The sequence below is a fragment of the Ambystoma mexicanum genome, chromosome 2p, assembly GCF_040938575.1.
Source record: "Ambystoma mexicanum isolate Mex_15411 chromosome 2p, UKY_AmexF1_1, whole genome shotgun sequence".
NCBI lineage: Eukaryota > Metazoa > Chordata > Amphibia > Caudata > Ambystomatidae > Ambystoma > Ambystoma mexicanum.
Window position 1 is genome coordinate 1,023,614,951 of NC_090923.1, and position 13,412 is coordinate 1,023,628,362.

Genomic DNA, 13,412 nt, shown 5'->3' on the forward strand with positions numbered 1-13,412 from the left:
GCTAACCCCAGGCTCATCCTCTGACAAAATGGCCTGCCCGCCTGCTCCAAAGGCAATACAGACTCGCCACCAGTGCAAAGAAAAGAGCCCACATTCAGGCACGGGTCTCCGGCGCATCCAGTAACTTAGCTGAACTTTTCCAAAACTGCAGGGAACTAGCCAACCCCTTCTCAGTCTCCTCCTCCCCTTTTCCTTCCCAGGCCCTCTGCAATGCACTGGCCTCACACCTTGCCACGAAAACGCAGGACATTCTGACCTCCCTTTCTAGACTCCCTCACAACCCATCCCACCCCCCTCCAGCCCCCTCCTTTTCATCCTTCTCTCCTGTCACACCTGAGGAAGTTACCAGGGTTGTCCGCTCCATGACCGTTTTCTTCTAAACAGGTCTCCCCCTGCTCACCCAAGACCATCAAGGATAACATTGGCTCTCTTTCCCCTGCTCTCGCTGATTTCTGCAATCACTCTTATCACTGGATATTTCCCCTCCCCCTTAAGCACCCCCTTGTGCGCCCACTCCTGAAAAAACCTTCCTCTGACCGTACCTGCCCTGCCAGCTTTTGCCCTATCTCCATCACCCCCTTCCTGGGGAAGCTACTTGAGAAGCTGGCCTTGCCCCAATTTGCTCACACTGAATTTGTTGGTGGCCTCCACGACAATCAATCTGGATTCCTTGTCCTTCTTGATCTCTCCTCTGCATTTGACACTGTTAACCATTCCATCCTCATACAAAGGCTCCACGATACACTTGATATCTCGGAACGGGCACTGGATTGGCTGTCTTCTTTCCTCACTAACCGCTCTTCCCAAGTCATCCTGGGCCCCTTCTCCTCTCCTACTTCCATCTGCACCTGTGGTGTCCCCCAGTGCGCTACACTCTCCCCCTGATTCCGTAACATCTATCTTGCTCTCCTTGCACGCCTCATGTCCTTCTCCTCCAACTTCCAGTGTTACGCAGATGACAAAGAGCTATTCTTCAGACTCCCTGCTGACCCTCTTGCATCTTCCCTCATCCCTCACTGCCTATCTGCCATCCAGTCCTGGTGTGCCTCAATGATCTCTGCCTCAACGCCTGTAAAACTGAGATCATTCCCATTGGGAGCCTTGTTCCCTCCTTCTTCCCCTCACTCTGGCCTTCCTCCTTGGGCTCTCCCTCTGTGCCTTCAAATGAAGCCAAAAACCTTGGGGTCATCTTCGACTCCTCACTCTCCTTCCTCCCTCAGAGCAGGACATTGCCAAGAAGTCCAACTATCAGTTCTTCCTTCTCAAAGGAATTCTACCTTTTCTCACGTTCCCTCAGAGGCTCAATGTGACTCAAGTCCTCATTCTCTCTAGACCTAACTACTGTAATAGCCTCCTCCTGAATCTTCCTTCTTCCACGCAGCAACTCCTTCGGCTTATCCAGAATAGAGCAGCAAGACTTATCATTGGCTTTAGGCCGAGAGACAGCATCTCTCCTGTGCTAAAATGTATTCACTGGCTCCCGGTTGCTGCACGGATTAAATTTAAATACCTCTACATCATCCACAAGGCTGTCTTGGCCCGGGGACCACACTATCTTCAACCTTATCTCACTAAATACTCTCCCTCTAGACCACTTTGCTCCTCTGGCACCAACTCTTCGTGTGTAAAGCGTTTTGCTAAACTGAGGGCAGGGGGTCGCTCACTTTCCTCTGCAGGCTCCCTCCTTTGGAATAGCCTCTCCCTGCACCTTGAGCAGCATCTTCTCAAATTCCGGAAGCTTCTTAAGACTTTCCTCTTTTCCTTCTCCTTCTCTACTCTGCTAATCCCACAGTGAACTGGTTCCTTGGCCCTTATGCACCGTCAGGGCCTTGACCTCCCACACCAATTCTTCCCTGCTCCTGTCTATCCACAGCACTTCCATCTGCAAACCCTCCACTCTGGAGACACTTAAACCTCCCGCGGCCCAGGCCGTGTAGCACTCAACATTTCTAGCACTTCGTCCATGGCTCACCCACAAACTCTGACTTCCCAACCCTTAACCCCTAATCCCTCTTCCTTTCTGTACTTGCACGTTCTGAATACTCACAAGGCATAGGAGGTTTGTACCTATCCCTCTTCCCACTCTGCTATTAATATTGTGTTGTGATGTATTTCCCAGCCTCCCCCCCTCCCTGCAGGCACTTTGAAACAGTATATTCTTATTGTATAAGCGCCTAACAAGCCAACAATAAATCAATCTTGAAGACTACAAATACCAGAATGCAATTCCACAAAATTATTTAAAAAATAGCTTGTAGACTGTCTTTCAACACTTAATCATAACAAAAGATAATGTGAAATGGTAACCTTTTGTATAGTTTGGCAAAGGCATGCTTTATATAATGCAAGTGAAAAGTAACATTCTCTGCCAAAACAAATAAATATATTTATACACCAAATGCAGACATAGGAATATGTTGCCCATGCCTCAGGCCGTTTCTGCGTGTAAGTTGTGGTGGGCACACAGCACTCCTCCCGTGAAGACTTGTCCGCCATCACTCTCAGGCATGCTTCTCATTACTTCCAACCAGTGGACATCTCTGTGTTGATAGTGTGGTTCCATTGGGTCCATGGGCTCCCTCTCTCTTCTTGCGTCGTTCTCTCACCCACCCTACAGTAGGGTGGAAGAGGTGCAATGGGGAGAAAGAGAAAGGCAGAGAGGTAGGCAGTCTGTCTCTTTCTCCACTGCTTCTCTTCTTCCTGGACCTCTCCTTTTCTAGCCTGTCAGTACTTACCACTCTCTCCTCAGCACTCACGTCACCGCAGCACCACACTCTCCCCCTTTCTACCCTGCAATCCCTCTCTTCTGGATCTACTCTTCCCTCCCCTAGATTGTGCACCACTCTTTCCTCTGTCCATCTCTATCTCCTGCCGTCTGCCCTAGACACTCCATTCTTCTATGTACTCCTTTCGTTCATGCACCCTTTCTCCTGTGTACACCTGTATCCCTGCACTCTTTGCTCCTATGAATGTCTCCCTCTTCTCAAGACACAGTGGTACTCATTGTTTGGTGGTAATTCGGTGGTGTTAATCCACCTTGTTACTGACCCATATGTTTACTGATACTGCCACTTGGTCTCATGGGGTTACCATGCGATCATGATGGTGGTAGGGCGATGTTAATCCCCATGTTTAGAGTCCACAGGGCTTCGGGGGGGGGGGGGATTTTGGCGGGATTACAGCAAGAGAAAATACCTCCGATTTTGTACCTTAAAGTGGCAGATTAACTTCCAGCATGATGCTGTAGGAACTTCCTCGACTTTAAGGTGAAACCTGTAGTTCGGTGGCGTGGTAAAAACAGTGGTAATTCTGTTACAACCCAAAAAGGGGACGGTAACAGAATTATCACCAGTTTTTCCCACTCCGCCAAACTTGTAACGAGGCCAACAGTCCTTTCTGCCCTCCCCACCGTCCCCTCAGTAATGCCCTGTGTTCACCCCTGTACCAGGAACGTTTTTCTCCTCATACACTCTGGCATCTCCCCGTCTGTTTTTCCCTGCTACGTTCACCCTGTCTTCTCCTCCTCTTCTTCATATTGTGACAGTCCAGGAATCATGTTCTCTGTCCCCCAGTAATTAAAAGATGCAGCCTGGACAGAGATGTGCCCCAGTTTTTCCTGAGGCACAGGCACCTCCTATGCAAAGGTTTTGCCTCTCCTGCTCACCATGCAAGAGGAGCAAACATCTGATTGTGGATCACAAGTAATCTCTTTATTTCTCCTCTGTCAAAGATGTAAAGTGATACCTTTTGTGCTCTAAAGTCTCCTGACTTTTTCTAGGCAGTGGGGTAACCAAGGGGGGAGTAATTCGAAGATCCCCTGGTCATGCTCACTTAGCTCCTGCCCCTGGGCTTCAGGGTTCAGGGTTCAATCAGGTGGAGGATCAAAGGGGCTAATGGCCCTCTAAGGGCCTTGCTAAATGATCTGTGAGCTTGCAAGAGATAGTTTATTCCCTCCCCCATGGCAGGCTCATCATTATACAGATGCCAACTCTCACCAAAGTTATGTCAACAACCCTAAGACACTTGCAGATCCCGCTACCATCGCAGCTCTGCGGCGGTCTGTGAACACAGCCACGCCAAGATCCTCAGACGTCGGTGTGAACACATTAACTCAGGCAAACAAAGAATCCAAAATGGTGGAGCAGCTTTTGAAGCCCCTTCCCAGCCTCTGTATGAATTCCATGCAGGACCATATACTATGCCTGTGGGGGAAAAACAATTACACAGTAACCAATCATCCGGCAGTAACCATCATGATGCACAGATGCAGATCCTTCTACCCAGAGCCACCGTATGGGAAGCATCATCAAAGTGTAAAAGGGATTTCCCTGGGAGGGGAGATGTTGGTGTTTGGAGGAGAATGTGGCAGGAGTTGGGAGCAAATTGGTCATACTGGAAGGAAGCTGTGAAAGGAGAATGGAGAGGGGCATAGAGGAGTGGAGGACCCTGGTGACGAGAAGGGGAGAAGAAACATCAGGAGGCTGCAGGTAGCTAGGAGATATCAGGAGGTGGCTGGAGTGAGGAATGACATCTGGAGCTAGCAGAAAAAAGACAACAGGAGGTGGTGTCTTAGCCAACAGTATTTTATTTCCGATGAGCCACAGAGGTACTTGATCCATGGACAGAGCAGACCCGCAGCCATTTTTGGGCAGTGACGTGGTAACCACAGCCACATGGAGAGAGATGGTGCAGTAAGAGATTTTTTGGATGGCACACACGATATCGCATAAGGCTGTGCAAGAACTGATGTAAATCTAAGTCTAAGACACAGGTATGTCCAGAGACGAGCCCTACAGCATCACATGAAGACATGCTTAGTCACTTGAGAACCCGAATATGAGTCACATGGGCAGTAGGCATATGGTCAGGTCTTATTACATGAAATGTAAGATCCACTAAAGGTGGTCTGTTTTAGCACATTTCCAGAGTGAACGGGACTGCACAAGTCTCAAATGGTGTTGAAAAGCCTTGACCTCAAGGTCTGAGGATGCCCTGTTAGGAAGTTCATCGTTAAGATAATCAGCTAAATATATCATACTGACTTTTCTGTACAAGGCTCACTGTGAAAAAACCCTGAGGTTTCTGTGCTCGGGATCACAATAGAGGGACAGTGTTTCTTTGCCGTTTTGCCTGATGATATCTGCTCATCGCTACATAAGTCAATTCTGCCTCGACCTTTGCTGCATGAGGTTGCTTTTTGGATTATCTTGTGAGGAATTTGGACTTCTACAATTTGGCGCACACCTGTTGCGGATTCGCCATGCCCAGCTCAGACGGTGATGAAAGTAGCGTATTGCTACCAATTCAACCCTTGTGTGCACACAAAGAATGGATAAGTGGCCTAGTTGAAATTCCTGCAAGGGGTTTTGAAAGAGGGTTGCCTGTGATGGTTGCTGTTTCTTCTCGGGCTTCACGGAAATGGTAAGAGTAAATTGTGCTACTTAAATGCAGTAAAGTGGATTGATAGAATACATTGGGAAAATTAAAACAACACCGCAATAATAAGATTTGGGATTATTAGCAGGTTAGGGAAATGGACAGAAACGAGCTGACGGCAGAGCCATAGACCCAGTGATGCAGAGGGCAGGAGCCTTTAGAAAAAGAAAGTTTAATTCAGATTCGTCTTTTCATGGCAGAACAAAAAAATTAAAGCTTGAAGTTGGATATTAAATTAAGTAAAAAGGGGAAACTTATTTGGGGCTAACAATAGGAAAGAGTGAGTCAAAGGAGCCTAGCACTTCAGCCAGGGGCACAGCTGCATACTTTATGTACATTAAACAGTACTTAATTTGTGGGGGTTTTGAAGGGGTCAGCCCTGGCACTTATTTTTAAGCCCTGGCATTTATTGTCTCAGACTCACTGGTGCATCCATCAACCACAATGAGCACGTGGGAGCTGTAGTGTAACCCCAAATATGCCGACACTGTGGGGAGCAGCTATGTTTGGTGGCAGCAGTGGTGCCTGCCCCACCCCCCGCAGTGTTACATGAGTGCTAGAAAATATTTGGGCCCTGGCACTTATTTCTTTTTTACAAATTAAGCAACGACATTAAGTATCAGTCGGATACATCCAGCAGTCAATACCTGACTAAACCTTTTCATATGCAAAACACCTTAGATGAGAAGGGGAATAAAATAATGCCAGCGCAGTCAGGAGTTTTTTTTAATTGGTTTGCAGAAAGGTCCACGACATTAGGGGAGTCAAGATGGAGAGATTTGAAGGACACAAATGCAAAACTGAGAAATAAAATAGATAAATTGGCAAACAAAGAAAGGAACAGGAGAGAGGAGTGAAGACTAGCTCACCTCCTCTGCATAGTCCGATGACATCGCTATACCCACAGTTAGCAGATAAGGTGACATTGGGTAAGGATAAAGAAGAGAAAGATATTATTGAGGCCCTTGGCACATCAAGCGTATCACGTAATCGCAATGCTATACTCGCCTCCACAGTGCAAGCACAACCGCATGGCCCTATGCAAGCTCAGCTGCAAGGGGCTGGGAGCACCACCATGCCACATCAAACCCTAGCTCTAGCTCCACCTTTGAGTACACCGCACACTTGTGCAGGTGGGATTGATGGTGGAACGAACATGCCTCTGCAGCTCCCACTGAGACAGCTACAAAGGTGTGGGTGCTGATGGTGTTGATAGACTCATAACAGTACATGCCCATGGACACCGGGGATTCTGGAATAAGTCTGAAGAGTTTTCGAATGTCAGGAAAGAACCAGAAATGTTTACCAAAGAGTTGAGAATGGTAATCCAGTGTTAACACTTCTTGGGCTGACATGAGCCAGTTCTTGAGAGTGCTAATGCCAACTGAGGTGTGCCAACGTTTGACTCAAGAAAGTGATTGGCTCGCTAAGGACATGGGAACTTGTGTGGAACTGGTACAAGCGAGAGATGCTTTGAAAATTGCAATAGTGTGAGCATTTCCAAAAGACAGATTGGGGAACGATAAGTAAATGTAAACACAGGAAGGTTGAGTCTTCTGCAGACTACCTTGATCATTTAAAGATTGTTTTTTTCATCATTCTGGTATAAATAAGCCCAGTGAAATGGCAAGGGAAGCAGCATCCATCAGGGACTTTTGTTTAGGGATTATTGCCAATTTGCAAGCACAATTGTGTATATGGTTAGAGTGTCAAATGAAGCCCATCCCTGAACTAGATTCTGTAGTGAATCATTTTGCTTCTGGTCCAGAGCGGAAAAAGCAACTGAGTGAATGTAAGCTTATGATACTTGAATGACAATCTTTGCAGCAACTGGGGTGGGGAGCCAGCAATTGAGAGAGGAACTGGACGACCAAGGGAACGAGGTAGGGGATATTTATTTTGGTAGTGCCCCCAACCTACAATGTAATCTAAGTGGTTTTGTGACTACTAACAAAGCGTGTCACTATTGTAAACAGGAGGGGTACTAGAAGTCTGTGCGTCCAAATCAGCCTCAGCTTCGTGTAGGATCATTTGCCCCTTAGCCATTCCCAAACACAAATTCAAAGAATGTATGCCATAGGAAAAACAAACCAATGGTTAGGAATGCCAGCTGTGACATGGCCAGAAGACTTCGCAATAGTAGAGTTCCGCAGAGAGACGCAGGCGGATTTGGTATACCTCCACTTGAGCCCACTTATAGTGAAAAATGTACTCTTGTCTGCCACGTCTAGTTTCCTAACTATGCGATTTGACTTAATAGACCTATGAGAGAGGTCAGAACTATGTACAAAATCCGAACTAGGGAGACAACCTTCTACCCGCCGATTATCGCGATAAGAAGTGAGCGAGATTTTCACAAGAGGAGGTACAGGCTAGTGAGGCCTCTAGAACCAGCCATAGTCAAACGCCCACGCAGGGGACCTTAGTAAAAACTTTACATCAAGATTTAACATTTACTTTTGATAATAATTCTGGACCATCTCAGACTAAATGACATTGCAACAAATCCACTTTTCAAAGCCACGCATGGATGAATCGTCATGGGCTTGGCTGCCGGCTCTACTAGCACCGAATCAAAAGCAATAAAAACTATCTCAAAGAACCTGTATGAGCAATACTTTAACTCTCCTATTATGGAATACTAGAGGGTTTATGCATTTACTGGAGGAAAGAGCAGTCCCTTGGGATGACTTAGATTTCATTTGCCTTCAGGAAACATGGTTATCTGTGGGGACATCCCTGGATGAATTTACTGCACTACTGAACCCGACCATCCAAGGTTTTACAGGAAGACCATGTGCAGGTCTGCTAACTCTGGTTAATAACAAAACTATGAGATACTTAAACACACCATTATTAGTCCTTTTCTGCATTATTCAATTCTGAAAAAGACAGCTGATTGATCTCGAAAAATGACAAATTTGTCGGCTCATCTTATACTCATTAATATCTACTGCAGTGTAAAGGATGTTAGGTCTAAAGAAATGTGGGACAATCTAGCAGAAGCTATAGATGAGCACTATAGTTGGAGTAACGTCACTATTATCTTATGTGGAGATTTGAATGCTACCTGATCTTCATTGAAGCAGATACAGGAAGTTGATAATCTAGAATATAATTTCGGGTTTACAGAAAAAATTAATCTATGGCTAGAGTTGATGCTAAATCGTAACTTGCATGTGACAACGGGTGCTATGAACAAAATCTCAATAGACACCAGACCTGGAAAATATGCGCATCTATGTCAGTTATTGACTAGATCTTCATCTCTCAGAATTTAATGATGATCATAGAGTCTCTTGAAGGTTTGACCTCGCTAAGAAGTGACCATAAGTGGTTGAAGCTCACATGGCACGAAGTGTTTTTAAGACCTAAAACCAGGCCTCCAGATAAGGTGAGTATGTGGCCTTTTTACGCATGAAAATCTTGCAAATACGACAGCTTTATTATTTTCCTGGGGACATTTACACACAGCTTTAGAGCAAAGGGCAGTGCAAAGGTCAGGTTACTTGATAGAAACTAGGAGGCATCTTTTGATTTTTATCTACATGGATGCAATTGCAAGCCACCTCTGAAACAGAATGTATTTCTCTGAAGCCTTTCAAAAAAAGAAACTGCACACTGTGATAAAAGGAATGGTTTCTTTCCATTCAGCTTTAGAAGCACTGTGCATAATTTCCTAGAATTTTACGATTGTTTAATTAATAAAAATGGAAAACTAAATTGCAATTGAGGATTAATATTGGTAACAATTTTTTTTTCCAGTGAAAGCAAATCAGTATTGCACAATTGTACTTTTCAGAGTTCTGGTGCTATGTGCATAATCATGCGAGGTAGATCATTTTTACACTGAGAATTTAATTTACACTATAATTATAAGTGTGTAAAATGATGACTATGCACAGTCTAGATTACATCCATTCAGAATTTAATTTACACTGTAATTATAAAAACAGTGTGTAAAGTGAGGAGTACCAACGGTCTAATTTGCATCCATTCAACCTTGCAGTCAATGGGGTACATTACTATAAATGGTCAGTGGCAACAGAGTCTTTGCTCAAGGGTGAGTGATTGTCATTACACCAATTACAGGTGTTCTAGCCTCTGAAATATTCAAGACTACAATTAAAACCTCCAAAACCTAACTCTCCAGGAAGTGCAAGCACTGTTCAAAAACAAACAAATGAAAGTTGCATTTGTAATTGAAATAGAAACTCAGCAAAACCTGTCCCTGTGATAATCCAGATAGGTATTTAACTTCATGTAGTGCTTCATAAATGGTTCGTCCAACATCTAGGTACTGTGATTATTATACCTCAGTCAATACTCAGTTAACCGACATCTGAAGGATGTTAGCCAATAAGATAGCTCAGCCGGTTGAGCACTAATTGCTGCAATGTGTGCGTGATCTGTAGGTTGCAGGCTCGAATCCCCGCAAGTCCAACTCAGCCTTTCATTTTTTCGAGGTCGATAAAGGAGTACTGACTTTGGTTTGGTGATAATTGTGACAAATATGTTCTATGTACAGCGCTTGGCCAAAAGCGCTATATAAATAACCATTTGACTATTAGATTAGATGTAGAATTTAGCATGGAGTCATTGCCTCTCTGCACTGTTGTATCATAACATTGGCATACCATTAGGTAGTAATAGCTCCAGAAAATGAGGACTCATTAAACATCAAATGACAATTCTGCTATCGAACCTCAAAACGCACAATACAATTCATGTTTGCTTTACTATGTAATTGGCTAGGTTTTTGTGATTTAAACATTTAAATTTATACAAGAGAGATCAAATGGCCAGACCTTAGAGAAATAATGAAAGGTGTATTCTGTCACAATGCAGAACGATGCCGTACGGTAATGATTTCTATACAGTTTGTGCATGCGTCGGCTGGATGTCACATGCATTTTACTCTCTTGCAAAGGAAAAAAGTCATTTTTACTTTCTTAAAATCACATTTACTCTCAAAGGTTAAATACAGGGAGTAAAATACTCCCACCTCAAAATCTTATCTGGAGCACTGCCTAAACCTGTAACAAACGTTCAGGAGGAAGTGAACAGCAGCCACTGACGAAAAATGAATACTGAAGCAGTTACTCAAACCCTAAGGGCTCTTTCGGAGCATATGGAAGAGGCGTCTATAAGAAACCCCTGGTCGCCAATGGACTATACTACTATTCTGATGATCTATCAAGTTAAAGGTAAACCACGGGACAAAGAAAATATATACCATCATTCTTATGATATTGTTTTGGTTAACAAAAGAAAGGAGATGAGGAAATTATTGCAACAGATGAAAAAACATCCATCTGCCACGAGGATACTGAAATTAAGTATCTAATAGCTAACTTCAAATCTTGGTGTATCAGCCACAGAAGTATTTTATATCAGAAAGACGCAGAATCCATGTTACGTTCATTGATCAACAAATCCTCGGCTGAGACTTGGTCCTTGATCAGGGCTTTAAGTAAGACTCAACTTTCTCTACTGGCAAATTGTGTATCTGGAGCAGTTTGGTCAAAGTTGTTGTGTACCCTCTATGCAAACCCTTCCCTACAGGAAGATCAATCGGCCTGAAATATCAACTTCTTCCTGGACTCTTAAATATGACTATTATGATCTAGTCATTATAACTAAGGGATTCAGTTCTTTGTGAGCGCCAGGGCCTATCTAACACCATACTGAAAGAAAATCTTGACCAATGGGCCACTATACTTGATTTGCTGCTCAAAAACTTTCTTTTGACAAAAGCCATACCACCATCGTGCAAGACTGCACATATTATTCCCATATTTAAAAACAGCAGCCAGTCAGATCCAAACAATTAAACGCCCATTGTGTTGCTGGACGTGTTAGGAAAAGTATATGCAACCTTACGTCTGAAAAGGCTGTTGACATAGACAAACGGCTTAAATGATAATTTCCAGGCAAGTTTTGTTAATGGTCTTGGGATGGCCCTTCCAGCATTTGTGATTAATTTATTGAAAATGAAAACCATTGAGCATAATAATAAACTCCATTTGGCTTTTGTGGCCTTTACTAAAGCTTTTGACAGCCTGAGCCGAAAACTCCTCTCGAACAAATTGGCAGAGAAGCAGTGTCCACTGAATTTGTTGGAACAATTACAGTCTATACACAAACACGACCATTCAAATTCGCCTATCCATCAAAGGCCAGCTGGCTGAAGAAATGACAACAACCGAGGAGTAAAGTAGGATTGTTCTTTGGCACCCGCCCCCTATATAACTTTTACATAGCTGATTTGTCCAAATTTATGGAACAATGTAGAGGTTTCCATCAAAGCTTGGAGATATGAAGATAACACATCCTCTATATGCAGATAATCTAGTCCTACTAGATCATACTGCAGTAGGCCTCCAGCGACAACTCAATCGCTTACAAGAATACACAGAGGTTAATAATCTGACGATCAATACCAACAAACCATCACGTTAAAAAAGGTTGTCTGGCTAGGAAAAAAGCAGCTAGATGGTTTCTTAACCATTCAGAGATTGACCATATTCTGAGTTTCAAATATTTTAGGGATTTGGATTACGAAAAGCCCGGTCAATGCCAATTTTTTTGTATTCCAAAAAAAGAGAGCAGACACGCTTGCTAATCAAGCTTGGATATTAAAGAAAAAGTATTGTGAATTTACACTAAAACCAATTATCGACTTCTATGTTGCAAAAATCATGCCGGTCCTGACCTATGGTGCTAAGGCCTTTGCTGATCTTCCAGCAAAACTATGGGCCTCTATGGAAGGGTCCTTTTGGAAGCAAGGGCTAGGGCTCCCCCGTTCAATCCCCATCTAGGTGGTAAGGAAAGAACTGGGATTATGCTCCCTCAAATATGCAGCCGATTGGAAATTACTTGATCTGTTCATAAAATGCTACTATCTGAATCCTCCATATTTGATAAAAGGGATCAAAGATGAACTACTGAAAGGCACTAATTATTATTATTTTCTTTATTTACGAGTTTTAATCGCATTGTGATTTTTACAAGATTTATGAAAGCTTTCCAATCTTTCGTGTTGGTAGCAGCGTTTAGAAGTTTAAAATTCAAGTTTTTTCTTAATTTGTAGTTTTGGCTTCAGTCAGCCTCATCGAAGTTAGTTCAGTTGAGTTACCCAATCGATCCAAGGATCTGTTCGAGAATTTTTGCTACTGCTATAGCCCAAGATGTTTTTCCCCTTTGATAAGGCGGTACCACTACGTCTCTTCATCCTGTATAAATGTGTTTGCCTCAAGGTGTGCCAGATGTGTGGTTCTTGCACTGCGTGTGCATGAGCATGTTAACATTAAATGATGAATTGTTTTGATTTCAGACGGCAGCCCACAAAATCTGCAGATGTTTGTTTCTGACTGGCCTCTGACTTTTTTAGAATTTAATTTGATGGTAAAAGGTTCAGCCGCGCCCTTAATAGCGTATTTCTCAGATTTCTGTTAGGATGTTTCTTTAAGAAGGGCCGTGTTTCATTCAGCTTTATGGCTGTTGTTGGCAGGTGCATTGCAAGTTTGTATGCCAGGCCTTTCTGCAGGGTCGAGATCCAGTCTGCTTCATCCAATCTTTGTTTTGTTTTTTTTGGGTTTTGAATCAATTCCACGAAGAACTGCCAATCGCGTTCAGTTTGTCTTCACATTCTTTGTTCCATTCGTTTAACATTTTGAAAGGCACTAATACTTATCTAAACGCATGGAGACAGAAATGTACTCAGTTGCTTGATGAAACGACGTGTTCTTATTGAAGATCTCTTGATAATCCCAGGCAGAGTGAAAAATAAACTGTGTGTATTAGACTGGATACAGATTCAGGATGAAGTTACCAAACTAAAACTGTATATGCAATTGGCAACTGAGTCAAGGAAACAAGGTGAGATCCAACTATATCTTGGGAAATGCCCAAATCCTAAAATACGGTAAACCTTCAAGAGGACCCGATTCAATCTGTGCAGATCTAATGAAATC